General features: G+C 52.0%; 60 non-coding genes across 60 annotated transcripts; 40 read left to right on the forward strand and 20 right to left on the reverse strand.

The window, feature by feature from the left end:
- The first annotated feature begins 253 nt into the window (after positions 1–253).
- Positions 254–326, forward strand: Trnav-cac (transfer RNA valine (anticodon CAC)). Its single transcript has one exon. It is a non-coding gene; the product is annotated as a tRNA-Val (tRNA).
- A 158-nt stretch (positions 327–484) lies between these two features.
- Trnav-aac (transfer RNA valine (anticodon AAC)) lies at positions 485–557 on the forward strand. The gene has a single exon. It is a non-coding gene; the product is annotated as a tRNA-Val (tRNA).
- Positions 558–750: 193 nt separating this feature from the next.
- Trnap-ugg (transfer RNA proline (anticodon UGG)) lies at positions 751–822 on the reverse strand. The gene has a single exon. It is a non-coding gene; the product is annotated as a tRNA-Pro (tRNA).
- Positions 823–1,234: 412 nt separating this feature from the next.
- On the forward strand, positions 1,235–1,307 carry Trnav-cac (transfer RNA valine (anticodon CAC)). The gene has a single exon. It is a non-coding gene; the product is annotated as a tRNA-Val (tRNA).
- A 158-nt stretch (positions 1,308–1,465) lies between these two features.
- On the forward strand, positions 1,466–1,538 carry Trnav-aac (transfer RNA valine (anticodon AAC)). Its single transcript has one exon. It is a non-coding gene; the product is annotated as a tRNA-Val (tRNA).
- Positions 1,539–1,731: 193 nt separating this feature from the next.
- Trnap-ugg (transfer RNA proline (anticodon UGG)) lies at positions 1,732–1,803 on the reverse strand. Its single transcript has one exon. It is a non-coding gene; the product is annotated as a tRNA-Pro (tRNA).
- A 412-nt stretch (positions 1,804–2,215) lies between these two features.
- On the forward strand, positions 2,216–2,288 carry Trnav-cac (transfer RNA valine (anticodon CAC)). Its single transcript has one exon. It is a non-coding gene; the product is annotated as a tRNA-Val (tRNA).
- Positions 2,289–2,446: 158 nt separating this feature from the next.
- On the forward strand, positions 2,447–2,519 carry Trnav-aac (transfer RNA valine (anticodon AAC)). Its single transcript has one exon. It is a non-coding gene; the product is annotated as a tRNA-Val (tRNA).
- A 193-nt stretch (positions 2,520–2,712) lies between these two features.
- Positions 2,713–2,784, reverse strand: Trnap-ugg (transfer RNA proline (anticodon UGG)). The gene has a single exon. It is a non-coding gene; the product is annotated as a tRNA-Pro (tRNA).
- Positions 2,785–3,196: 412 nt separating this feature from the next.
- On the forward strand, positions 3,197–3,269 carry Trnav-cac (transfer RNA valine (anticodon CAC)). Its single transcript has one exon. It is a non-coding gene; the product is annotated as a tRNA-Val (tRNA).
- A 158-nt stretch (positions 3,270–3,427) lies between these two features.
- On the forward strand, positions 3,428–3,500 carry Trnav-aac (transfer RNA valine (anticodon AAC)). Its single transcript has one exon. It is a non-coding gene; the product is annotated as a tRNA-Val (tRNA).
- A 193-nt stretch (positions 3,501–3,693) lies between these two features.
- Trnap-ugg (transfer RNA proline (anticodon UGG)) lies at positions 3,694–3,765 on the reverse strand. Its single transcript has one exon. It is a non-coding gene; the product is annotated as a tRNA-Pro (tRNA).
- Positions 3,766–4,177: 412 nt separating this feature from the next.
- Trnav-cac (transfer RNA valine (anticodon CAC)) lies at positions 4,178–4,250 on the forward strand. Its single transcript has one exon. It is a non-coding gene; the product is annotated as a tRNA-Val (tRNA).
- A 158-nt stretch (positions 4,251–4,408) lies between these two features.
- Positions 4,409–4,481, forward strand: Trnav-aac (transfer RNA valine (anticodon AAC)). Its single transcript has one exon. It is a non-coding gene; the product is annotated as a tRNA-Val (tRNA).
- Positions 4,482–4,674: 193 nt separating this feature from the next.
- Positions 4,675–4,746, reverse strand: Trnap-ugg (transfer RNA proline (anticodon UGG)). Its single transcript has one exon. It is a non-coding gene; the product is annotated as a tRNA-Pro (tRNA).
- A 412-nt stretch (positions 4,747–5,158) lies between these two features.
- Trnav-cac (transfer RNA valine (anticodon CAC)) lies at positions 5,159–5,231 on the forward strand. The gene has a single exon. It is a non-coding gene; the product is annotated as a tRNA-Val (tRNA).
- A 158-nt stretch (positions 5,232–5,389) lies between these two features.
- Positions 5,390–5,462, forward strand: Trnav-aac (transfer RNA valine (anticodon AAC)). The gene has a single exon. It is a non-coding gene; the product is annotated as a tRNA-Val (tRNA).
- A 193-nt stretch (positions 5,463–5,655) lies between these two features.
- On the reverse strand, positions 5,656–5,727 carry Trnap-ugg (transfer RNA proline (anticodon UGG)). The gene has a single exon. It is a non-coding gene; the product is annotated as a tRNA-Pro (tRNA).
- A 412-nt stretch (positions 5,728–6,139) lies between these two features.
- On the forward strand, positions 6,140–6,212 carry Trnav-cac (transfer RNA valine (anticodon CAC)). The gene has a single exon. It is a non-coding gene; the product is annotated as a tRNA-Val (tRNA).
- A 158-nt stretch (positions 6,213–6,370) lies between these two features.
- On the forward strand, positions 6,371–6,443 carry Trnav-aac (transfer RNA valine (anticodon AAC)). The gene has a single exon. It is a non-coding gene; the product is annotated as a tRNA-Val (tRNA).
- Positions 6,444–6,636: 193 nt separating this feature from the next.
- Positions 6,637–6,708, reverse strand: Trnap-ugg (transfer RNA proline (anticodon UGG)). Its single transcript has one exon. It is a non-coding gene; the product is annotated as a tRNA-Pro (tRNA).
- Positions 6,709–7,120: 412 nt separating this feature from the next.
- Positions 7,121–7,193, forward strand: Trnav-cac (transfer RNA valine (anticodon CAC)). The gene has a single exon. It is a non-coding gene; the product is annotated as a tRNA-Val (tRNA).
- A 158-nt stretch (positions 7,194–7,351) lies between these two features.
- Trnav-aac (transfer RNA valine (anticodon AAC)) lies at positions 7,352–7,424 on the forward strand. Its single transcript has one exon. It is a non-coding gene; the product is annotated as a tRNA-Val (tRNA).
- A 193-nt stretch (positions 7,425–7,617) lies between these two features.
- On the reverse strand, positions 7,618–7,689 carry Trnap-ugg (transfer RNA proline (anticodon UGG)). Its single transcript has one exon. It is a non-coding gene; the product is annotated as a tRNA-Pro (tRNA).
- Positions 7,690–8,101: 412 nt separating this feature from the next.
- Positions 8,102–8,174, forward strand: Trnav-cac (transfer RNA valine (anticodon CAC)). The gene has a single exon. It is a non-coding gene; the product is annotated as a tRNA-Val (tRNA).
- A 158-nt stretch (positions 8,175–8,332) lies between these two features.
- Trnav-aac (transfer RNA valine (anticodon AAC)) lies at positions 8,333–8,405 on the forward strand. The gene has a single exon. It is a non-coding gene; the product is annotated as a tRNA-Val (tRNA).
- Positions 8,406–8,598: 193 nt separating this feature from the next.
- On the reverse strand, positions 8,599–8,670 carry Trnap-ugg (transfer RNA proline (anticodon UGG)). The gene has a single exon. It is a non-coding gene; the product is annotated as a tRNA-Pro (tRNA).
- A 412-nt stretch (positions 8,671–9,082) lies between these two features.
- On the forward strand, positions 9,083–9,155 carry Trnav-cac (transfer RNA valine (anticodon CAC)). Its single transcript has one exon. It is a non-coding gene; the product is annotated as a tRNA-Val (tRNA).
- A 158-nt stretch (positions 9,156–9,313) lies between these two features.
- On the forward strand, positions 9,314–9,386 carry Trnav-aac (transfer RNA valine (anticodon AAC)). The gene has a single exon. It is a non-coding gene; the product is annotated as a tRNA-Val (tRNA).
- Positions 9,387–9,579: 193 nt separating this feature from the next.
- On the reverse strand, positions 9,580–9,651 carry Trnap-ugg (transfer RNA proline (anticodon UGG)). Its single transcript has one exon. It is a non-coding gene; the product is annotated as a tRNA-Pro (tRNA).
- Positions 9,652–10,063: 412 nt separating this feature from the next.
- On the forward strand, positions 10,064–10,136 carry Trnav-cac (transfer RNA valine (anticodon CAC)). Its single transcript has one exon. It is a non-coding gene; the product is annotated as a tRNA-Val (tRNA).
- Positions 10,137–10,294: 158 nt separating this feature from the next.
- On the forward strand, positions 10,295–10,367 carry Trnav-aac (transfer RNA valine (anticodon AAC)). Its single transcript has one exon. It is a non-coding gene; the product is annotated as a tRNA-Val (tRNA).
- Positions 10,368–10,560: 193 nt separating this feature from the next.
- Trnap-ugg (transfer RNA proline (anticodon UGG)) lies at positions 10,561–10,632 on the reverse strand. Its single transcript has one exon. It is a non-coding gene; the product is annotated as a tRNA-Pro (tRNA).
- Positions 10,633–11,044: 412 nt separating this feature from the next.
- Positions 11,045–11,117, forward strand: Trnav-cac (transfer RNA valine (anticodon CAC)). Its single transcript has one exon. It is a non-coding gene; the product is annotated as a tRNA-Val (tRNA).
- Positions 11,118–11,275: 158 nt separating this feature from the next.
- Trnav-aac (transfer RNA valine (anticodon AAC)) lies at positions 11,276–11,348 on the forward strand. Its single transcript has one exon. It is a non-coding gene; the product is annotated as a tRNA-Val (tRNA).
- Positions 11,349–11,541: 193 nt separating this feature from the next.
- Positions 11,542–11,613, reverse strand: Trnap-ugg (transfer RNA proline (anticodon UGG)). The gene has a single exon. It is a non-coding gene; the product is annotated as a tRNA-Pro (tRNA).
- Positions 11,614–12,025: 412 nt separating this feature from the next.
- Positions 12,026–12,098, forward strand: Trnav-cac (transfer RNA valine (anticodon CAC)). The gene has a single exon. It is a non-coding gene; the product is annotated as a tRNA-Val (tRNA).
- Positions 12,099–12,256: 158 nt separating this feature from the next.
- On the forward strand, positions 12,257–12,329 carry Trnav-aac (transfer RNA valine (anticodon AAC)). The gene has a single exon. It is a non-coding gene; the product is annotated as a tRNA-Val (tRNA).
- A 193-nt stretch (positions 12,330–12,522) lies between these two features.
- Trnap-ugg (transfer RNA proline (anticodon UGG)) lies at positions 12,523–12,594 on the reverse strand. Its single transcript has one exon. It is a non-coding gene; the product is annotated as a tRNA-Pro (tRNA).
- A 412-nt stretch (positions 12,595–13,006) lies between these two features.
- Trnav-cac (transfer RNA valine (anticodon CAC)) lies at positions 13,007–13,079 on the forward strand. The gene has a single exon. It is a non-coding gene; the product is annotated as a tRNA-Val (tRNA).
- A 158-nt stretch (positions 13,080–13,237) lies between these two features.
- Positions 13,238–13,310, forward strand: Trnav-aac (transfer RNA valine (anticodon AAC)). Its single transcript has one exon. It is a non-coding gene; the product is annotated as a tRNA-Val (tRNA).
- A 193-nt stretch (positions 13,311–13,503) lies between these two features.
- Positions 13,504–13,575, reverse strand: Trnap-ugg (transfer RNA proline (anticodon UGG)). The gene has a single exon. It is a non-coding gene; the product is annotated as a tRNA-Pro (tRNA).
- A 412-nt stretch (positions 13,576–13,987) lies between these two features.
- On the forward strand, positions 13,988–14,060 carry Trnav-cac (transfer RNA valine (anticodon CAC)). Its single transcript has one exon. It is a non-coding gene; the product is annotated as a tRNA-Val (tRNA).
- A 158-nt stretch (positions 14,061–14,218) lies between these two features.
- Positions 14,219–14,291, forward strand: Trnav-aac (transfer RNA valine (anticodon AAC)). Its single transcript has one exon. It is a non-coding gene; the product is annotated as a tRNA-Val (tRNA).
- Positions 14,292–14,484: 193 nt separating this feature from the next.
- Trnap-ugg (transfer RNA proline (anticodon UGG)) lies at positions 14,485–14,556 on the reverse strand. The gene has a single exon. It is a non-coding gene; the product is annotated as a tRNA-Pro (tRNA).
- A 412-nt stretch (positions 14,557–14,968) lies between these two features.
- On the forward strand, positions 14,969–15,041 carry Trnav-cac (transfer RNA valine (anticodon CAC)). Its single transcript has one exon. It is a non-coding gene; the product is annotated as a tRNA-Val (tRNA).
- A 158-nt stretch (positions 15,042–15,199) lies between these two features.
- On the forward strand, positions 15,200–15,272 carry Trnav-aac (transfer RNA valine (anticodon AAC)). Its single transcript has one exon. It is a non-coding gene; the product is annotated as a tRNA-Val (tRNA).
- Positions 15,273–15,465: 193 nt separating this feature from the next.
- Positions 15,466–15,537, reverse strand: Trnap-ugg (transfer RNA proline (anticodon UGG)). Its single transcript has one exon. It is a non-coding gene; the product is annotated as a tRNA-Pro (tRNA).
- Positions 15,538–15,949: 412 nt separating this feature from the next.
- Positions 15,950–16,022, forward strand: Trnav-cac (transfer RNA valine (anticodon CAC)). Its single transcript has one exon. It is a non-coding gene; the product is annotated as a tRNA-Val (tRNA).
- Positions 16,023–16,180: 158 nt separating this feature from the next.
- Positions 16,181–16,253, forward strand: Trnav-aac (transfer RNA valine (anticodon AAC)). The gene has a single exon. It is a non-coding gene; the product is annotated as a tRNA-Val (tRNA).
- Positions 16,254–16,446: 193 nt separating this feature from the next.
- Positions 16,447–16,518, reverse strand: Trnap-ugg (transfer RNA proline (anticodon UGG)). Its single transcript has one exon. It is a non-coding gene; the product is annotated as a tRNA-Pro (tRNA).
- A 412-nt stretch (positions 16,519–16,930) lies between these two features.
- Trnav-cac (transfer RNA valine (anticodon CAC)) lies at positions 16,931–17,003 on the forward strand. The gene has a single exon. It is a non-coding gene; the product is annotated as a tRNA-Val (tRNA).
- A 158-nt stretch (positions 17,004–17,161) lies between these two features.
- Trnav-aac (transfer RNA valine (anticodon AAC)) lies at positions 17,162–17,234 on the forward strand. The gene has a single exon. It is a non-coding gene; the product is annotated as a tRNA-Val (tRNA).
- Positions 17,235–17,427: 193 nt separating this feature from the next.
- Trnap-ugg (transfer RNA proline (anticodon UGG)) lies at positions 17,428–17,499 on the reverse strand. Its single transcript has one exon. It is a non-coding gene; the product is annotated as a tRNA-Pro (tRNA).
- A 412-nt stretch (positions 17,500–17,911) lies between these two features.
- Positions 17,912–17,984, forward strand: Trnav-cac (transfer RNA valine (anticodon CAC)). The gene has a single exon. It is a non-coding gene; the product is annotated as a tRNA-Val (tRNA).
- A 158-nt stretch (positions 17,985–18,142) lies between these two features.
- On the forward strand, positions 18,143–18,215 carry Trnav-aac (transfer RNA valine (anticodon AAC)). The gene has a single exon. It is a non-coding gene; the product is annotated as a tRNA-Val (tRNA).
- A 193-nt stretch (positions 18,216–18,408) lies between these two features.
- Positions 18,409–18,480, reverse strand: Trnap-ugg (transfer RNA proline (anticodon UGG)). Its single transcript has one exon. It is a non-coding gene; the product is annotated as a tRNA-Pro (tRNA).
- Positions 18,481–18,892: 412 nt separating this feature from the next.
- Trnav-cac (transfer RNA valine (anticodon CAC)) lies at positions 18,893–18,965 on the forward strand. The gene has a single exon. It is a non-coding gene; the product is annotated as a tRNA-Val (tRNA).
- Positions 18,966–19,123: 158 nt separating this feature from the next.
- Positions 19,124–19,196, forward strand: Trnav-aac (transfer RNA valine (anticodon AAC)). Its single transcript has one exon. It is a non-coding gene; the product is annotated as a tRNA-Val (tRNA).
- A 193-nt stretch (positions 19,197–19,389) lies between these two features.
- On the reverse strand, positions 19,390–19,461 carry Trnap-ugg (transfer RNA proline (anticodon UGG)). The gene has a single exon. It is a non-coding gene; the product is annotated as a tRNA-Pro (tRNA).
- Between the last annotated feature and the right edge of the window lie 179 nt (positions 19,462–19,640).

Raw genomic sequence — 19,640 nt, forward strand, 5'->3', positions numbered from 1 at the left:
GCTGGGCTCGCACTCCCTGCTGCTAAGAAAGTGATTGCTTTTGCTGCTATGATTTGCAATCACGACTGCGGGAAACGCCGCTATTTCGTTAGGGGTGCTACGGCAGACACCTTCTCGAGCACCCCGAAGACTTCTTGAGCCCTTGGCTGTGATGGTTTCCAGGCTGTCAAAAGAACTGTCGCGTGTGCATTCACGGACGGGAGAGAGGCTGAGGTAATTGCGAGTGAACGGAGATGGACTCCTCCCGTTCGCAGTTTCCGTAGTGTAGCGGTTATCACGTGTGCTTCACACGCAGAAGGTCCCCGGTTCGATCCCGGGCGGGAACAGTATTTTCCTGCCTATGTCGTATTGTACTCCAGTGAGCCACGACATGTGAGGATCTTCTGCATGTACCTTTGTTCTGCAAGTAGCGCATTTATTTAATTTCTTAGTAACGATGACAACACCAGCACGAGTTGTCTCTAATGTAAGGCGCACACAAGTAGTTTCCGTGGTGTAGCGGTTATCACGTCTGCCTAACACGCAGAAGGTCCCCGTGTCGATCCCGGGCGGAAACACTTTTTTATCATTAAAAACAAGACATACTAACATGCATCTGCTACCATCTGTACCCAAAAACCTTCGTAATCGCCTTCACACGTCAGATCAGTGTCAATTGCTCACATCAAATATGAATTTCATTTGATACTGACGCCGAGCATTTTGCGTCGACTCAGCCACTCACGTGCGACCAGTTTGCACAAAACGCTAGGGCTCGTCCGGGATTTGAACCCGGGACCTCCTGCACCCAAAGCAGGAATCATACCCCTAGACCAACGAGCCATCTGACGTGGCAAATGACTATTATTTCAGTGCACTGGGTCCCTCGATGTGGTCCAGGGTGCTCTGGAAAGTCTCGTGTAGGCTGGCGGGATGGGGGCGGCGCGAATTCCCGCGGTCGGCGGCCTTCCTGGGCTATTGGTACCTTCATGTAGAGCTGCCGCTGGGCTCGCACTCCCTGCTGCTAAGAAAGTGATTGCTTTTGCTGCTATGATTTGCAATCACGACTGCGGGAAACGCCGCTATTTCGTTAGGGGTGCTACGGCAGACACCTTCTCGAGCACCCCGAAGACTTCTTGAGCCCTTGGCTGTGATGGTTTCCAGGCTGTCAAAAGAACTGTCGCGTGTGCATTCACGGACGGGAGAGAGGCTCAGGTAATTGCGAGTGAACGGAGATGGACTCCTCCCGTTCGCAGTTTCCGTAGTGTAGCGGTTATCACGTCTGCTTCACACGCAGAAGGTCCCCGGTTCGATCCCGGGCGGGAACAGTATTTTCCTGCCTATGTCGTATTGTACTCCAGTGAGCCACGACATGTGAGGATCTTCTGCATGTACCTTTGTTCTGCAAGTAGCGCATTTATTTAATTTCTTAGTAACGATGACAACACCAGCACGAGTTGTCTCTAATGTAAGGCGCACACAAGTAGTTTCCGTGGTGTAGCGGTTATCACGTCTGCCTAACACGCAGAAGGTCCCCGTGTCGATCCCGGGCGGAAACACTTTTTTATCATTAAAAACAAGACATACTAACATGCATCTGCTACCATCTGTACCCAAAAACCTTCGTAATCGCCTTCACACGTCAGATCAGTGTCAATTGCTCACATCAAATATGAATTTCATTTGATACTGACGCCGAGCATTTTGCGTCGACTCAGCCACTCACGTGCGACCAGTTTGCACAAAACGCTAGGGCTCGTCCGGGATTTGAACCCGGGACCTCCTGCACCCAAAGCAGGAATCATACCCCTAGACCAACGAGCCATCTGACGTGGCAAATGACTATTATTTCAGTGCACTGGGTCCCTCGATGTGGTCCAGGGTGCTCTGGAAAGTCTCGTGTAGGCTGGCGGGATGGGGGCGGCGCGAATTCCCGCGGTCGGCGGCCTTCCTGGGCTATTGGTACCTTCATGTAGAGCTGCCGCTGGGCTCGCACTCCCTGCTGCTAAGAAAGTGATTGCTTTTGCTGCTATGATTTGCAATCACGACTGCGGGAAACGCCGCTATTTCGTTAGGGGTGCTACGGCAGACACCTTCTCGAGCACCCCGAAGACTTCTTGAGCCCTTGGCTGTGATGGTTTGCAGGCTGTCAAAAGAACTGTCGCGTGTGCATTCACGGACGGGAGAGAGGCTGAGGTAATTGCGAGTGAACGGAGATGGACTCCTCCCGTTCGCAGTTTCCGTAGTGTAGCGGTTATCACGTCTGCTTCACACGCAGAAGGTCCCCGGTTCGATCCCGGGCGGGAACAGTATTTTCCTGCCTATGTCGTATTGTACTCCAGTGAGCCACGACATGTGAGGATCTTCTGCATGTACCTTTGTTCTGCAAGTAGCGCATTTATTTAATTTCTTAGTAACGATGACAACACCAGCACGAGTTGTCTCTAATGTAAGGCGCACACAAGTAGTTTCCGTGGTGTAGCGGTTATCACGTCTGCCTAACACGCAGAAGGTCCCCGTGTCGATCCCGGGCGGAAACACTTTTTTATCATTAAAAACAAGACATACTAACATGCATCTGCTACCATCTGTACCCAAAAACCTTCGTAATCGCCTTCACACGTCAGATCAGTGTCAATTGCTCACATCAAATATGAATTTCATTTGATACTGACGCCGAGCATTTTGCGTCGACTCAGCCACTCACGTGCGACCAGTTTGCACAAAACGCTAGGGCTCGTCCGGGATTTGAACCCGGGACCTCCTGCACCCAAAGCAGGAATCATACCCCTAGACCAACGAGCCATCTGACGTGGCAAATGACTATTATTTCAGTGCACTGGGTCCCTCGATGTGGTCCAGGGTGCTCTGGAAAGTCTCGTGTAGGCTGGCGGGATGGGGGCGGCGCGAATTCCCGCGGTCGGCGGCCTTCCTGGGCTATTGGTACCTTCATGTAGAGCTGCCGCTGGGCTCGCACTCCCTGCTGCTAAGAAAGTGATTGCTTTTGCTGCTATGATTTGCAATCACGACTGCGGGAAACGCCGCTATTTCGTTAGGGGTGCTACGGCAGACACCTTCTCGAGCACCCCGAAGACTTCTTGAGCCCTTGGCTGTGATGGTTTCCAGGCTGTCAAAAGAACTGTCGCGTGTGCATTCACGGACGGGAGAGAGGCTGAGGTAATTGCGAGTGAACGGAGATGTACTCCTCAAGTCCGCAGTTTCCGTAGTGTAGCGGTTATCTCGTCTGCTTCACACGCAGAAGGTCCCCGGTTCGATCCCGGGCGGGAACAGTATTTTCCTGCCTATGTCGTATTGTACTCCAGTGAGCCACGACATGTGAGGATCTTCTGCATGTACCTTTGTTCTGCAAGTAGCGCATTTATTTAATTTCTTAGTAACGATGACAACACCAGCACGAGTTGTCTCTAATGTAAGGCGCACACAAGTAGTTTCCGTGGTGTAGCGGTTATCACGTCTGCCTAACACGCAGAAGGTCCCCGTGTCGATCCCGGGCGGAAACACTTTTTTATCATTAAAAACAAGACATACTAACATGCATCTGCTACCATCTGTACCCAAAAACCTTCGTAATCGCCTTCACACGTCAGATCAGTGTCAATTGCTCACATCAAATATGAATTTCATTTGATACTGACGCCGAGCATTTTGCGTCGACTCAGCCACTCACGTGCGACCAGTTTGCACAAAACGCTAGGGCTCGTCCGGGATTTGAACCCGGGACCTCCTGCACCCAAAGCAGGAATCATACCCCTAGACCAACGAGCCATCTGACGTGGCAAATGACTATTATTTCAGTGCACTGGGTCCCTCGATGTGGTCCAGGGTGCTCTGGAAAGTCTCGTGTAGGCTGGCGGGATGGGGGCGGCGCGAATTCCCGCGGTCGGCGGCCTTCCTGGGCTATTGGTACCTTCATGTAGAGCTGCCGCTGGGCTCGCACTCCCTGCTGCTAAGAAAGTGATTGCTTTTGCTGCTATGATTTGCAATCACGACTGCGGGAAACGCCGCTATTTCGTTAGGGGTGCTACGGCAGACACCTTCTCGAGCACCCCGAAGACTTCTTGAGCCCTTGGCTGTGATGGTTTCCAGGCTGTCAAAAGAACTGTCGCGTGTGCATTCACGGACGGGAGATAGGCTGAGGTAATTGCGAGTGAACGGAGATGGACTCCTCCCGTTCGCAGTTTCCGTAGTGTAGCGGTTATCACGTCTGCTTCACACGCAGAAGGTCCCCGGTTCGATCCCGGGCGGGAACAGTATTTTCCTGCCTATGTCGTATTGTACTCCAGTGAGCCACGACATGTGAGGATCTTCTGCATGTACCTTTGTTCTGCAAGTAGCGCATTTATTTAATTTCTTAGTAACGATGACAACACCAGCACGAGTTGTCTCTAATGTAAGGCGCACACAAGTAGTTTCCGTGGTGTAGCGGTTATCACGTCTGCCTAACACGCAGAAGGTCCCCGTGTCGATCCCGGGCGGAAACACTTTTTTATCATTAAAAACAAGACATACTAACATGCATCTGCTACCATCTGTACCCAAAAACCTTCGTAATCGCCTTCACACGTCAGATCAGTGTCAATTGCTCACATCAAATATGAATTTCATTTGATACTGACGCCGAGCATTTTGCGTCGACTCAGCCACTCACGTGCGACCAGTTTGCACAAAACGCTAGGGCTCGTCCGGGATTTGAACCCGGGACCTCCTGCACCCAAAGCAGGAATCATACCCCTAGACCAACGAGCCATCTGACGTGGCAAGTGACTATTATTTCAGTGCACTGGGTCCCTCGATGTGGTCCAGGGTGCTCTGGAAAGTCTCGTGTAGGCTGGCGGGATGGGGGCGGCGCGAATTCCCGCGGTCGGCGGCCTTCCTGGGCTATTGGTACCTTCATGTAGAGCTGCCGCTGGGCTCGCACTCCCTGCTGCTAAGAAAGTGATTGCTTTTGCTGCTATGATTTGCAATCACGACTGCGGGAAACGCCGCTATTTCGTTAGGGGTGCTACGGCAGACACCTTCTCGAGCACCCCGAAGACTTCTTGAGCCCTTGGCTGTGATGGTTTCCAGGCTGTCAAAAGAACTGTCGCGTGTGCATTCACGGACGGGAGAGAGGCTGAGGTAATTGCGAGTGAACGGAGATGGACTCCTCCCGTTCGCAGTTTCCGTAGTGTAGCGGTTATCACGTGTGCTTCACACGCAGAAGGTCCCCGGTTCGATCCCGGGCGGGAACAGTATTTTCCTGCCTATGTCGTATTGTACTCCAGTGAGCCACGACATGTGAGGATCTTCTGCATGTACCTTTGTTCTGCAAGTAGCGCATTTATTTAATTTCTTAGTAACGATGACAACACCAGCACGAGTTGTCTCTAATGTAAGGCGCACACAAGTAGTTTCCGTGGTGTAGCGGTTATCACGTCTGCCTAACACGCAGAAGGTCCCCGTGTCGATCCCGGGCGGAAACACTTTTTTATCATTAAAAACAAGACATACTAACATGCATCTGCTACCATCTGTACCCAAAAACCTTCGTAATCGCCTTCACACGTCAGATCAGTGTCAATTGCTCACATCAAATATGAATTTCATTTGATACTGACGCCGAGCATTTTGCGTCGACTCAGCCACTCACGTGCGACCAGTTTGCACAAAACGCTAGGGCTCGTCCGGGATTTGAACCCGGGACCTCCTGCACCCAAAGCAGGAATCATACCCCTAGACCAACGAGCCATCTGACGTGGCAAATGACTATTATTTCAGTGCACTGGGTCCCTCGATGTGGTCCAGGGTGCTCTGGAAAGTCTCGTGTAGGCTGGCGGGATGGGGGCGGCGCGAATTCCCGCGGTCGGCGGCCTTCCTGGGCTATTGGTACCTTCATGTAGAGCTGCCGCTGGGCTCGCACTCCCTGCTGCTAAGAAAGTGATTGCTTTTGCTGCTATGATTTGCAATCACGACTGCGGGAAACGCCGCTATTTCGTTAGGGGTGCTACGGCAGACACCTTCTCGAGCACCCCGAAGACTTCTTGAGCCCTTGGCTGTGATGGTTTCCAGGCTGTCAAAAGAACTGTCGCGTGTGCATTCACGGACGGGAGAGAGGCTGAGGTAATTGCGAGTGAACGGAGATGGACTCCTCCCGTTCGCAGTTTCCGTAGTGTAGCGGTTATCACGTCTGCTTCACACGCAGAAGGTCCCCGGTTCGATCCCGGGCGGGAACAGTATTTTCCTGCCTATGTCGTATTGTACTCCAGTGAGCCACGACATGTGAGGATCTTCTGCATGTACCTTTGTTCTGCAAGTAGCGCATTTATTTAATTTCTTAGTAACGATGACAACACCAGCACGAGTTGTCTCTAATGTAAGGCGCACACAAGTAGTTTCCGTGGTGTAGCGGTTATCACGTCTGCCTAACACGCAGAAGGTCCCCGTGTCGATCCCGGGCGGAAACACTTTTTTATCATTAAAAACAAGACATACTAACATGCATCTGCTACCATCTGTACCCAAAAACCTTCGTAATCGCCTTCACACGTCAGATCAGTGTCAATTGCTCACATCAAATATGAATTTCATTTGATACTGACGCCGAGCATTTTGCGTCGACTCAGCCACTCACGTGCGACCAGTTTGCACAAAACGCTAGGGCTCGTCCGGGATTTGAACCCGGGACCTCCTGCACCCAAAGCAGGAATCATACCCCTAGACCAACGAGCCATCTGACGTGGCAAATGACTATTATTTCAGTGCACTGGGTCCCTCGATGTGGTCCAGGGTGCTCTGGAAAGTCTCGTGTAGGCTGGCGGGATGGGGGCGGCGCGAATTCCCGCGGTCGGCGGCCTTCCTGGGCTATTGGTACCTTCATGTAGAGCTGCCGCTGGGCTCGCACTCCCTGCTGCTAAGAAAGTGATTGCTTTTGCTGCTATGATTTGCAATCACGACTGCGGGAAACGCCGCTATTTCGTTAGGGGTGCTACGGCAGACACCTTCTCGAGCACCCCGAAGACTTCTTGAGCCCTTGGCTGTGATGGTTTCCAGGCTGTCAAAAGAACTGTCGCGTGTGCATTCACGGACGGGAGAGAGGCTCAGGTAATTGCGAGTGAACGGAGATGGACTCCTCCCGTTCGCAGTTTCCGTAGTGTAGCGGTTATCACGTCTGCTTCACACGCAGAAGGTCCCCGGTTCGATCCCGGGCGGGAACAGTATTTTCCTGAATATGTCGTATTGTACTCCAGTGAGCCACGACATGTGAGGATCTTCTGCATGTACCTTTGTTCTGCAAGTAGCGCATTTATTTAATTTCTTAGTAACGATGACAACACCAGCACGAGTTGTCTCTAATGTAAGGCGCACACAAGTAGTTTCCGTGGTGTAGCGGTTATCACGTCTGCCTAACACGCAGAAGGTCCCCGTGTCGATCCCGGGCGGAAACACTTTTTTATCATTAAAAACAAGACATACTAACATGCATCTGCTACCATCTGTACCCAAAAACCTTCGTAATCGCCTTCACACGTCAGATCAGTGTCAATTGCTCACATCAAATATGAATTTCATTTGATACTGACGCCGAGCATTTTGCGTCGACTCAGCCACTCACGTGCGACCAGTTTGCACAAAACGCTAGGGCTCGTCCGGGATTTGAACCCGGGACCTCCTGCACCCAAAGCAGGAATCATACCCCTAGACCAACGAGCCATCTGACGTGGCGAATGACTATTATTTCAGTGCACTGGGTCCCTCGATGTGGTCCAGGGTGCTCTGGAAAGTCTCGTGTAGGCTGGCGGGATGGGGGCGGCGCGAATTCCCGCGGTCGGCGGCCTTCCTGGGCTATTGGTACCTTCATGTAGAGCTGCCGCTGGGCTCGCACTCCCTGCTGCTAAGAAAGTGATTGCTTTTGCTGCTATGATTTGCAATCACGACTGCGGGAAACGCCGCTATTTCGTTAGGGGTGCTACGGCAGACACCTTCTCGAGCACCCCGAAGACTTCTTGAGCCCTTGGCTGTGATGGTTTCCAGGCTGTCAAAAGAACTGTCGCGTGTGCATTCACGGACGGGAGAGAGGCTGAGGTAATTGCGAGTGAACGGAGATGGACTCCTCCCGTTCGCAGTTTCCGTAGTGTAGCGGTTATCACGTCTGCTTCACACGCAGAAGGTCCCCGGTTCGATCCCGGGCGGGAACAGTATTTTCCTGCCTATGTCGTATTGTACTCCAGTGAGCCACGACATGTGAGGATCTTCTGCATGTACCTTTGTTCTGCAAGTAGCGCATTTATTTAATTTCTTAGTAACGATGACAACACCAGCACGAGTTGTCTCTAATGTAAGGCGCACACAAGTAGTTTCCGTGGTGTAGCGGTTATCACGTCTGCCTAACACGCAGAAGGTCCCCGTGTCGATCCCGGGCGGAAACACTTTTTTATCATTAAAAACAAGACATACTAACATGCATCTGCTACCATCTGTACCCAAAAACCTTCGTAATCGCCTTCACACGTCAGATCAGTGTCAATTGCTCACATCAAATATGAATTTCATTTGATACTGACGCCGAGCATTTTGCGTCGACTCAGCCACTCACGTGCGACCAGTTTGCACAAAACGCTAGGGCTCGTCCGGGATTTGAACCCGGGACCTCCTGCACCCAAAGCAGGAATCATACCCCTAGACCAACGAGCCATCTGACGTGGCAAATGACTATTATTTCAGTGCACTGGGTCCCTCGATGTGGTCCAGGGTGCTCTGGAAAGTCTCGTGTAGGCTGGCGGGATGGGGGCGGCGCGAATTCCCGCGGTCGGCGGCCTTCCTGGGCTATTGGTACCTTCATGTAGAGCTGCCGCTGGGCTCGCACTCCCTGCTGCTAAGAAAGTGATTGCTTTTGCTGCTATGATTTGCAATCACGACTGCGGGAAACGCCGCTATTTCGTTAGGGGTGCTACGGCAGACACCTTCTCGAGCACCCCGAAGACTTCTTGAGCCCTTGGCTGTGATGGTTTCCAGGCTGTCAAAAGAACTGTCGCGTGTGCATTCACGGACGGGAGAGAGGCTGAGGTAATTGCGAGTGAACGGAGATGGACTCCTCCCGTTCGCAGTTTCCGTAGTGTAGCGGTTATCACGTCTGCTTCACACGCAGAAGGTCCCCGGTTCGATCCCGGGCGGGAACAGTATTTTCCTGCCTATGTCGTATTGTACTCCAGTGAGCCACGACATGTGAGGATCTTCTGCATGTACCTTTGTTCTGCAAGTAGCGCATTTATTTAATTTCTTAGTAACGATGACAACACCAGCACGAGTTGTCTCTAATGTAAGGCGCACACAAGTAGTTTCCGTGGTGTAGCGGTTATCACGTCTGCCTAACACGCAGAAGGTCCCCGTGTCGATCCCGGGCGGAAACACTTTTTTATCATTAAAAACAAGACATACTAACATGCATCTGCTACCATCTGTACCCAAAAACCTTCGTAATCGCCTTCACACGTCAGATCAGTGTCAATTGCTCACATCAAATATGAATTTCATTTGATACTGACGCCGAGCATTTTGCGTCGACTCAGCCACTCACGTGCGACCAGTTTGCACAAAACGCTAGGGCTCCTCCGGGATTTGAACCCGGGACCTCCTGCACCCAAAGCAGGAATCATACCCCTAGACCAACGAGCCATCTGACGTGGCAAATGACTATTATTTCAGTGCACTGGGTCCCTCGATGTGGTCCAGGGTGCTCTGGAAAGTCTCGTGTAGGCTGGCGGGATGGGGGCGGCGCGAATTCCCGCGGTCGGCGGCCTTCCTGGGCTATTGGTACCTTCATGTAGAGCTGCCGCTGGGCTCGCACTCCCTGCTGCTAAGAAAGTGATTGCTTTTGCTGCTATGATTTGCAATCACGACTGCGGGAAACGCCGCTATTTCGTTAGGGGTGCTACGGCAGACACCTTCTCGAGCACCCCGAAGACTTCTTGAGCCCTTGGCTGTGATGGTTTCCAGGCTGTCAAAAGAACTGTCGCGTGTGCATTCACGGACGGGAGAGAGGCTGAGGTAATTGCGAGTGAACGGAGATGGACTCCTCCCGTTCGCAGTTTCCGTAGTGTAGCGGTTATCACGTCTGCTTCACACGCAGAAGGTCCCCGGTTCGATCCCGGGCGGGAACAGTATTTTCCTGCCTATGTCGTATTGTACTCCAGTGAGCCACGACATGTGAGGATCTTCTGCATGTACCTTTGTTCTGCAAGTAGCGCATTTATTTAATTTCTTAGTAACGATGACAACACCAGCACGAGTTGTCTCTAATGTAAGGCGCACACAAGTAGTTTCCGTGGTGTAGCGGTTATCACGTCTGCCTAACACGCAGAAGGTCCCCGTGTCGATCCCGGGCGGAAACACTTTTTTATCATTAAAAACAAGACATACTAACATGCATCTGCTACCATCTGTACCCAAAAACCTTCGTAATCGCCTTCACACGTCAGATCAGTGTCAATTGCTCACATCAAATATGAATTTCATTTGATACTGACGCCGAGCATTTTGCGTCGACTCAGCCACTCACGTGCGACCAGTTTGCACAAAACGCTAGGGCTCGTCCGGGATTTGAACCCGGGACCTCCTGCACCCAAAGCAGGAATCATACCCCTAGACCAACGAGCCATCTGACGTGGCAAATGACTATTATTTCAGTGCACTGGGTCCCTCGATGTGGTCCAGGGTGCTCTGGAAAGTCTCGTGTAGGCTGGCGGGATGGGGGCGGCGCGAATTCCCGCGGTCGGCGGCCTTCCTGGGCTATTGGTACCTTCATGTAGAGCTGCCGCTGGGCTCGCACTCCCTGCTGCTAAGAAAGTGATTGCTTTTGCTGCTATGATTTGCAATCACGACTGCGGGAAACGCCGCTATTTCGTTAGGGGTGCTACGGCAGACACCTTCTCGAGCACCCCGAAGACTTCTTGAGCCCTTGGCTGTGATGGTTTCCAGGCTGTCAAAAGAACTGTCGCGTGTGCATTCACGGACGGGAGAGAGGCTCAGGTAATTGCGAGTGAACGGAGATGGACTCCTCCCGTTCGCAGTTTCCGTAGTGTAGCGGTTATCACGTCTGCTTCACACGCAGAAGGTCCCCGGTTCGATCCCGGGCGGGAACAGTATTTTCCTGAATATGTCGTATTGTACTCCAGTGAGCCACGACATGTGAGGATCTTCTGCATGTACCTTTGTTCTGCAAGTAGCGCATTTATTTAATTTCTTAGTAACGATGACAACACCAGCACGAGTTGTCTCTAATGTAAGGCGCACACAAGTAGTTTCCGTGGTGTAGCGGTTATCACGTCTGCCTAACACGCAGAAGGTCCCCGTGTCGATCCCGGGCGGAAACACTTTTTTATCATTAAAAACAAGACATACTAACATGCATCTGCTACCATCTGTACCCAAAAACCTTCGTAATCGCCTTCACACGTCAGATCAGTGTCAATTGCTCACATCAAATATGAATTTCATTTGATACTGACGCCGAGCATTTTGCGTCGACTCAGCCACTCACGTGCGACCAGTTTGCACAAAACGCTAGGGCTCGTCCGGGATTTGAACCCGAGACCTCCTGCACCCAAAGCAGGAATCATACCCCTAGACCAACGAGCCATCTGACGTGGCGAATGACTATTATTTCAGTGCACTGGGTCCCTCGATGTGGTCCAGGGTGCTCTGGAAAGTCTCGTGTAGGCTGGCGGGATGGGGGCGGCGCGAATTCCCGCGGTCGGCGGCCTTCCTGGGCTATTGGTACCTTCATGTAGAGCTGCCGCTGGGCTCGCACTCCCTGCTGCTAAGAAAGTGATTGCTTTTGCTGCTATGATTTGCAATCACGACTGCGGGAAACGCCGCTATTTCGTTAGGGGTGCTACGGCAGACACCTTCTCGAGCACCCCGAAGACTTCTTGAGCCCTTGGCTGTGATGGTTTCCAGGCTGTCAAAAGAACTGTCGCGTGTGCATTCACGGACGGGAGAGAGGCTGAGGTAATTGCGAGTGAACGGAGATGGACTCCTCCCGTTCGCAGTTTCCGTAGTGTAGCGGTTATCACGTCTGCTTCACACGCAGAAGGTCCCCGGTTCGATCCCGGGCGGGAACAGTATTTTCCTGCCTATGTCGTATTGTACTCCAGTGAGCCACGACATGTGAGGATCTTCTGCATGTACCTTTGTTCTGCAAGTAGCGCATTTATTTAATTTCTTAGTAACGATGACAACACCAGCACGAGTTGTCTCTAATGTAAGGCGCACACAAGTAGTTTCCGTGGTGTAGCGGTTATCACGTCTGCCTAACACGCAGAAGGTCCCCGTGTCGATCCCGGGCGGAAACACTTTTTTATCATTAAAAACAAGACATACTAACATGCATCTGCTACCATCTGTACCCAAAAACCTTCGTAATCGCCTTCACACGTCAGATCAGTGTCAATTGCTCACATCAAATATGAATTTCATTTGATACTGACGCCGAGCATTTTGCGTCGACTCAGCCACTCACGTGCGACCAGTTTGCACAAAACGCTAGGGCTCGTCCGGGATTTGAACCCGGGACCTCCTGCACCCAAAGCAGGAATCATACCCCTAGACCAACGAGCCATCTGACGTGGCAAATGACTATTATTTCAGTGCACTGGGTCCCTCGATGTGGTCCAGGGTGCTCTGGAAAGTCTCGTGTAGGCTGGCGGGATGGGGGCGGCGCGAATTCCCGCGGTCGGCGGCCTTCCTGGGCTATTGGTACCTTCATGTAGAGCTGCCGCTGGGCTCGCACTCCCTGCTGCTAAGAAAGTGATTGCTTTTGCTGCTATGATTTGCAATCACGACTGCGGGAAACGCCGCTATTTCGTTAGGGGTGCTACGGCAGACACCTTCTCGAGCACCCCGAAGACTTCTTGAGCCCTTGGCTGTGATGGTTTCCAGGCTGTCAAAAGAACTGTCGCGTGTGCATTCACGGACGGGAGAGAGGCTGAGGTAATTGCGAGTGAACGGAGATGGACTCCTCCCGTTCGCAGTTTCCGTAGTGTAGCGGTTATCACGTCTGCTTCACACGCAGAAGGTCCCCGGTTCGATCCCGGGCGGGAACAGTATTTTCCTGCCTATGTCGTATTGTACTCCAGTGAGCCACGACATGTGAGGATCTTCTGCATGTACCTTTGTTCTGCAAGTAGCGCATTTATTTAATTTCTTAGTAACGATGACAACACCAGCACGAGTTGTCTCTAATGTAAGGCGCACACAAGTAGTTTCCGTGGTGTAGCGGTTATCACGTCTGCCTAACACGCAGAAGGTCCCCGTGTCGATCCCGGGCGGAAACACTTTTTTATCATTAAAAACAAGACATACTAACATGCATCTGCTACCATCTGTACCCAAAAACCTTCGTAATCGCCTTCACACGTCAGATCAGTGTCAATTGCTCACATCAAATATGAATTTCATTTGATACTGACGCCGAGCATTTTGCGTCGACTCAGCCACTCACGTGCGACCAGTTTGCACAAAACGCTAGGGCTCGTCCGGGACTTGAACCCGGGACTTCCTGCACCCAAAGCAGGAATCATACCCCTAGACCAACGAGCCATCTGACGTGGCAAATGACTATTATTTCAGTGCACTGGGTCCCTCGATGTGGTCCAGGGTGCTCTGGAAAGTCTCGTGTAGGCTGGCGGGATGGGGGCGGCGCGAATTCCCGCGGTCGGCGGCCTTCCTGGGCTATTGGTACCTTCATGTAGAGCTGCCGCTGGGCTCGCACTCCCTGCTGCTAAGAAAGTGATTGCTTTTGCTGCTATGATTTGCAATCACGACTGCGGGAAACGCCGCTATTTCGTTAGGGGTGCTACGGCAGACACCTTCTCGAGCACCCCGAAGACTTCTTGAGCCCTTGGCTGTGATGGTTTCCAGGCTGTCAAAAGAACTGTCGCGTGTGCATTCACGGACGGGAGAGAGGCTGAGGTAATTGCGAGTGAACGGAGATGGACTCCTCCCGTTCGCAGTTTCCGTAGTGTAGCGGTTATCACGTCTGCTTCACACGCAGAAGGTCCCCGGTTCGATCCCGGGCGGGAACAGTATTTTCCTGCCTATGTCGTATTGTACTCCAGTGAGCCACGACATGTGAGGATCTTCTGCATGTACCTTTGTTCTGCAAGTAGCGCATTTATTTAATTTCTTAGTAACGATGACAACACCAGCACGAGTTGTCTCTAATGTAAGGCGCACACAAGTAGTTTCCGTGGTGTAGCGGTTATCACGTCTGCCTAACACGCAGAAGGTCCCCGTGTCGATCCCGGGCGGAAACACTTTTTTATCATTAAAAACAAGACATACTAACATGCATCTGCTACCATCTGTACCCAAAAACCTTCGTAATCGCCTTCACACGTCAGATCAGTGTCAATTGCTCACATCAAATATGAATTTCATTTGATACTGACGCCGAGCATTTTGCGTCGACTCAGCCACTCACGTGCGACCAGTTTGCACAAAACGCTAGGGCTCGTCCGGGACTTGAACCCGGGACCTCCTGCACCCAAAGCAGGAATCATACCCCTAGACCAACGAGCCATCTGACGTGGCAAATGACTATTATTTCAGTGCACTGGGTCCCTCGATGTGGTCCAGGGTGCTCTGGAAAGTCTCGTGTAGGCTGGCGGGATGGGGGCGGCGCGAATTCCCGCGGTCGGCGGCCTTCCTGGGCTATTGGTACCTTCATGTAGAGCTGCCGCTGGGCTCGCACTCCCTGCTGCTAAGAAAGTGATTGCTTTTGCTGCTATGATTTGCAATCACGACTGCGGGAAACGCCGCTATTTCGTTAGGGGTGCTACGGCAGACACCTTCTCGAGCACCCCGAAGACTTCTTGAGCCCTTGGCTGTGATGGTTTCCAGGCTGTCAAAAGAACTGTCGCGTGTGCATTCACGGACGGGAGAGAGGCTGAGGTAATTGCGAGTGAACGGAGATGGACTCTTCCCGTTCGCAGTTTCCGTAGTGTAGCGGTTATCTCGTCTGCTTCACACGCAGAAGGTCCCCGGTTCGATCCCGGGCGGGAACAGTATTTTCCTGCCTATGTCGTATTGTACTCCAGTGAGCCACGACATGTGAGGATCTTCTGCATGTACCTTTGTTCTGCAAGTAGCGCATTTATTTAATTTCTTAGTAACGATGACAACACCAGCACGAGTTGTCTCTAATGTAAGGCGCACACAAGTAGTTTCCGTGGTGTAGCGGTTATCACGTCTGCCTAACACGCAGAAGGTCCCCGTGTCGATCCCGGGCGGAAACACTTTTTTATCATTAAAAACAAGACATACTAACATGCATCTGCTACCATCTGTACCCAAAAACCTTCGTAATCGCCTTCACACGTCAGATCAGTGTCAATTGCTCACATCAAATATGAATTTCATTTGATACTGACGCCGAGCATTTTGCGTCGACTCAGCCACTCACGTGCGACCAGTTTGCACAAAACGCTAGGGCTCGTCCGGGACTTGAACCTGGGACCTCCTGCACCCAAAGCAGGAATCATACCCCTAGACCAACGAGCCATCTGACGTGGCAAATGACTATTATTTCAGTGCACTGGGTCCCTCGATGTGGTCCAGGGTGCTCTGGAAAGTCTCGTGTAGGCTGGCGGGATGGGGGCGGCGCGAATTCCCGCGGTCGGCGGCCTTCCTGGGCTATTGGTACCTTCATGTAGAGCTGCCGCTGGGCTCGCACTCCCTGCTGCTAAGAAAGTGATTGCTTTTGCTGCTATGATTTGCAATCACGACTGCGGGAAACGCCGCTATTTCGTTAGGGGTGCTACGGCAGACACCTTCTCGAGCACCCCGAAGACTTCTTGAGCCCTTGGCTGTGATGGTTTCCAGGCTGTCAAAAGAACTGTCGCGTGTGCATTCACGGACGGAAGAGAGGCTGAGGTAATTGCGAGTGAACGGAGATGGACTCCTCAAGTCCGCAGTTTCCGTAGTGTAGCGGTTATCACGTCTGCTTCACACGCAGAAGGTCCCCGGTTCGATCCCGGGCGGGAACAGTATTTTCCTGCCTATGTCGTATTGTACTCCAGTGAGCCACGACATGTGAGGATCTTCTGCATGTACCTTTGTTCTGCAAGTAGCGCATTTATTTAATTTCTTAGTAACGATGACAACACCAGCACGAGTTGTCTCTAATGTAAGGCGCACACAAGTAGTTTCCGTGGTGTAGCGGTTATCACGTCTGCCTAACACGCAGAAGGTCCCCGTGTCGATCCCGGGCGGAAACACTTTTTTATCATTAAAAACAAGACATACTAACATGCATCTGCTACCATCTGTACCCAAAAACCTTCGTAATCGCCTTCACACGTCAGATCAGTGTCAATTGCTCACATCAAATATGAATTTCATTTGATACTGACGCCGAGCATTTTGCGTCGACTCAGCCACTCACGTGCGACCAGTTTGCACAAAACGCTAGGGCTCGTCCGGGATTTGAACCCGGGACCTCCTGCACCCAAAGCAGGAATCATACCCCTAGACCAACGAGCCATCTGACGTGGCAAATGACTATTATTTCAGTGCACTGGGTCCCTCGATGTGGTCCAGGGTGCTCTGGAAAGTCTCGTGTAGGCTGGCGGGATGGGGGCGGCGCGAATTCCCGCGGTCGGCGGCCTTCCTGGGCTATTGGTACCTTCATGTAGAGCTGCCGCTGGGCTCGCACTCCCTGCTGCTAAGAAAGTGATTGCTTTTGCTGCTATGATTTGCAATCACGACTGCGGGAAACGCCGCTATTTCGTTAGGGGTGCTACGGCAGACACCTTCTCGAGCACCCCGAAGACTTCTTGAGCCCTTGGCTGTGATGGTTTCCAGGCTGTCAAAAGAACTGTCGCGTGTGCATTCACGGACGGGAGAGAGGCTGAGGTAATTGCGAGTGAACGGAGATGGACTCCTCCCGTTCGCAGTTTCCGTAGTGTAGCGGTTATCACGTCTGCTTCACACGCAGAAGGTCCCCGGTTCGATCCCGGGCGGGAACAGTATTTTCCTGCCTATGTCGTATTGTACTCCAGTGAGCCACGACATGTGAGGATCTTCTGCATGTACCTTTGTTCTGCAAGTAGCGCATTTATTTAATTTCTTAGTAACGATGACAACACCAGCACGAGTTGTCTCTAATGTAAGGCGCACACAAGTAGTTTCCGTGGTGTAGCGGTTATCACGTCTGCCTAACACGCAGAAGGTCCCCGTGTCGATCCCGGGCGGAAACACTTTTTTATCATTAAAAACAAGACATACTAACATGCATCTGCTACCATCTGTACCCAAAAACCTTCGTAATCGCCTTCACACGTCAGATCAGTGTCAATTGCTCACATCAAATATGAATTTCATTTGATACTGACGCCGAGCATTTTGCGTCGACTCAGCCACTCACGTGCGACCAGTTTGCACAAAACGCTAGGGCTCGTCCGGGATTTGAACCCGGGACCTCCTGCACCCAAAGCAGGAATCATACCCCTAGACCAACGAGCCATCTGACGTGGCAAATGACTATTATTTCAGTGCACTGGGTCCCTCGATGTGGTCCAGGGTGCTCTGGAAAGTCTCGTGTAGGCTGGCGGGATGGGGGCGGCGCGAATTCCCGCGGTCGGCGGCCTTCCTGGGCTATTGGTACCTTCATGTAGAGCTGCCGCTGGGCTCGCACTCCCTGCTGCTAAGAAAGTGATTGCTTTTGCTGCTATGATTTGCAATCACGACTGCGGGAAACGCCGCTATTTCGTTAGGGGTGCTACGGCAGACACCTTCTCGAGCACCCCGAAGACTTCTTGAGCCCTTGGCTGTGATGGTTTCCAGGCTGTCAAAAGAACTGTCGCGTGTGCATTCACGGACGGGAGAGAGGCTGAGGTAATTGCGAGTGAACGGAGATGGACTCCTCCCGTTCGCAGTTTCCGTAGTGTAGCGGTTATCACGTCTGCTTCACACGCAGAAGGTCCCCGGTTCGATCCCGGGCGGGAACAGTATTTTCCTGCCTATGTCGTATTGTACTCCAGTGAGCCACGACATGTGAGGATCTTCTGCATGTACCTTTGTTCTGCAAGTAGCGCATTTATTTAATTTCTTAGTAACGATGACAACACCAGCACGAGTTGTCTCTAATGTAAGGCGCACACAAGTAGTTTCCGTGGTGTAGCGGTTATCACGTCTGCCTAACACGCAGAAGGTCCCCGTGTCGATCCCGGGCGGAAACACTTTTTTATCATTAAAAACAAGACATACTAACATGCATCTGCTACCATCTGTACCCAAAAACCTTCGTAATCGCCTTCACACGTCAGATCAGTGTCAATTGCTCACATCAAATATGAATTTCATTTGATACTGACGCCGAGCATTTTGCGTCGACTCAGCCACTCACGTGCGACCAGTTTGCACAAAACGCTAGGGCTCGTCCGGGATTTGAACCCGGGACCTCCTGCACCCAAAGCAGGAATCATACCCCTAGACCAACGAGCCATCTGACGTGGCAAATGACTATTATTTCAGTGCACTGGGTCCCTCGATGTGGTCCAGGGTGCTCTGGAAAGTCTCGTGTAGGCTGGCGGGATGGGGGCGGCGCGAATTCCCGCGGTCGGCGGCCTTCCTGGGCTATTGGTACCTTCATGTAGAGCTGCCGCTGGGCTCGCACTCCCTGCTGCTAAGAAAGTGATTGCTTTTGCTGCTATGATTTGCAATCACGACTGCGGGAAACGCCGCTATTTCGTTAGGGGTGCTACGGCAGACACCTTCTCGAGCACCCCGAAGACTTCTTGAGCCCTTGGCTGTGATGGTTTCCAGGCTGTCAAAAGAACTGTCGCGTGTGCATTCACGGACGGGAGAGAGGCTGAGGTAATTGCGAGTGAACGGAGATGGACTACTCCCGTTCGCAGTTTCCGTAGTGTAGCGGTTATCACGTCTGCTTCACACGCAGAAGGTCCCCGGTTCGATCCCGGGCGGGAACAGTATTTTCCTGCCTATGTCGTATTGTACTCCAGTGAGCCACGACATGTGAGGATCTTCTGCATGTACCTTTGTTCTGCAAGTAGCGCATTTATTTAATTTCTTAGTAACGATGACAACACCAGCACGAGTTGTCTCTAATGTAAGGCGCACACAAGTAGTTTCCGTGGTGTAGCGGTTATCACGTCTGCCTAACACGCAGAAGGTCCCCGTGTCGATCCCGGGCGGAAACACTTTTTTATCATTAAAAACAAGACATACTAACATGCATCTGCTACCATCTGTACCCAAAAACCTTCGTAATCGCCTTCACACGTCAGATCAGTGTCAATTGCTCACATCAAATATGAATTTCATTTGATACTGACGCCGAGCATTTTGCGTCGACTCAGCCACTCACGTGCGACCAGTTTGCACAAAACGCTAGGGCTCGTCCGGGATTTGAACCCGGGACCTCCTGCACCCAAAGCAGGAATCATACCCCTAGACCAACGAGCCATCTGACGTGGCAAATGACTATTATTTCAGTGCACTGGGTCCCTCGATGTGGTCCAGGGTGCTCTGGAAAGTCTCGTGTAGGCTGGCGGGATGGGGGCGGCGCGAATTCCCGCGGTCGGCGGCCTTCCTGGGCTATTGGTACCTTCATGTAGAGCTGCCGCTGGGCTCGCACTCCCTGC

This window comes from Schistocerca gregaria, chromosome 2 (assembly GCF_023897955.1).
Source record: "Schistocerca gregaria isolate iqSchGreg1 chromosome 2, iqSchGreg1.2, whole genome shotgun sequence".
NCBI lineage: Eukaryota > Metazoa > Arthropoda > Insecta > Orthoptera > Acrididae > Schistocerca > Schistocerca gregaria.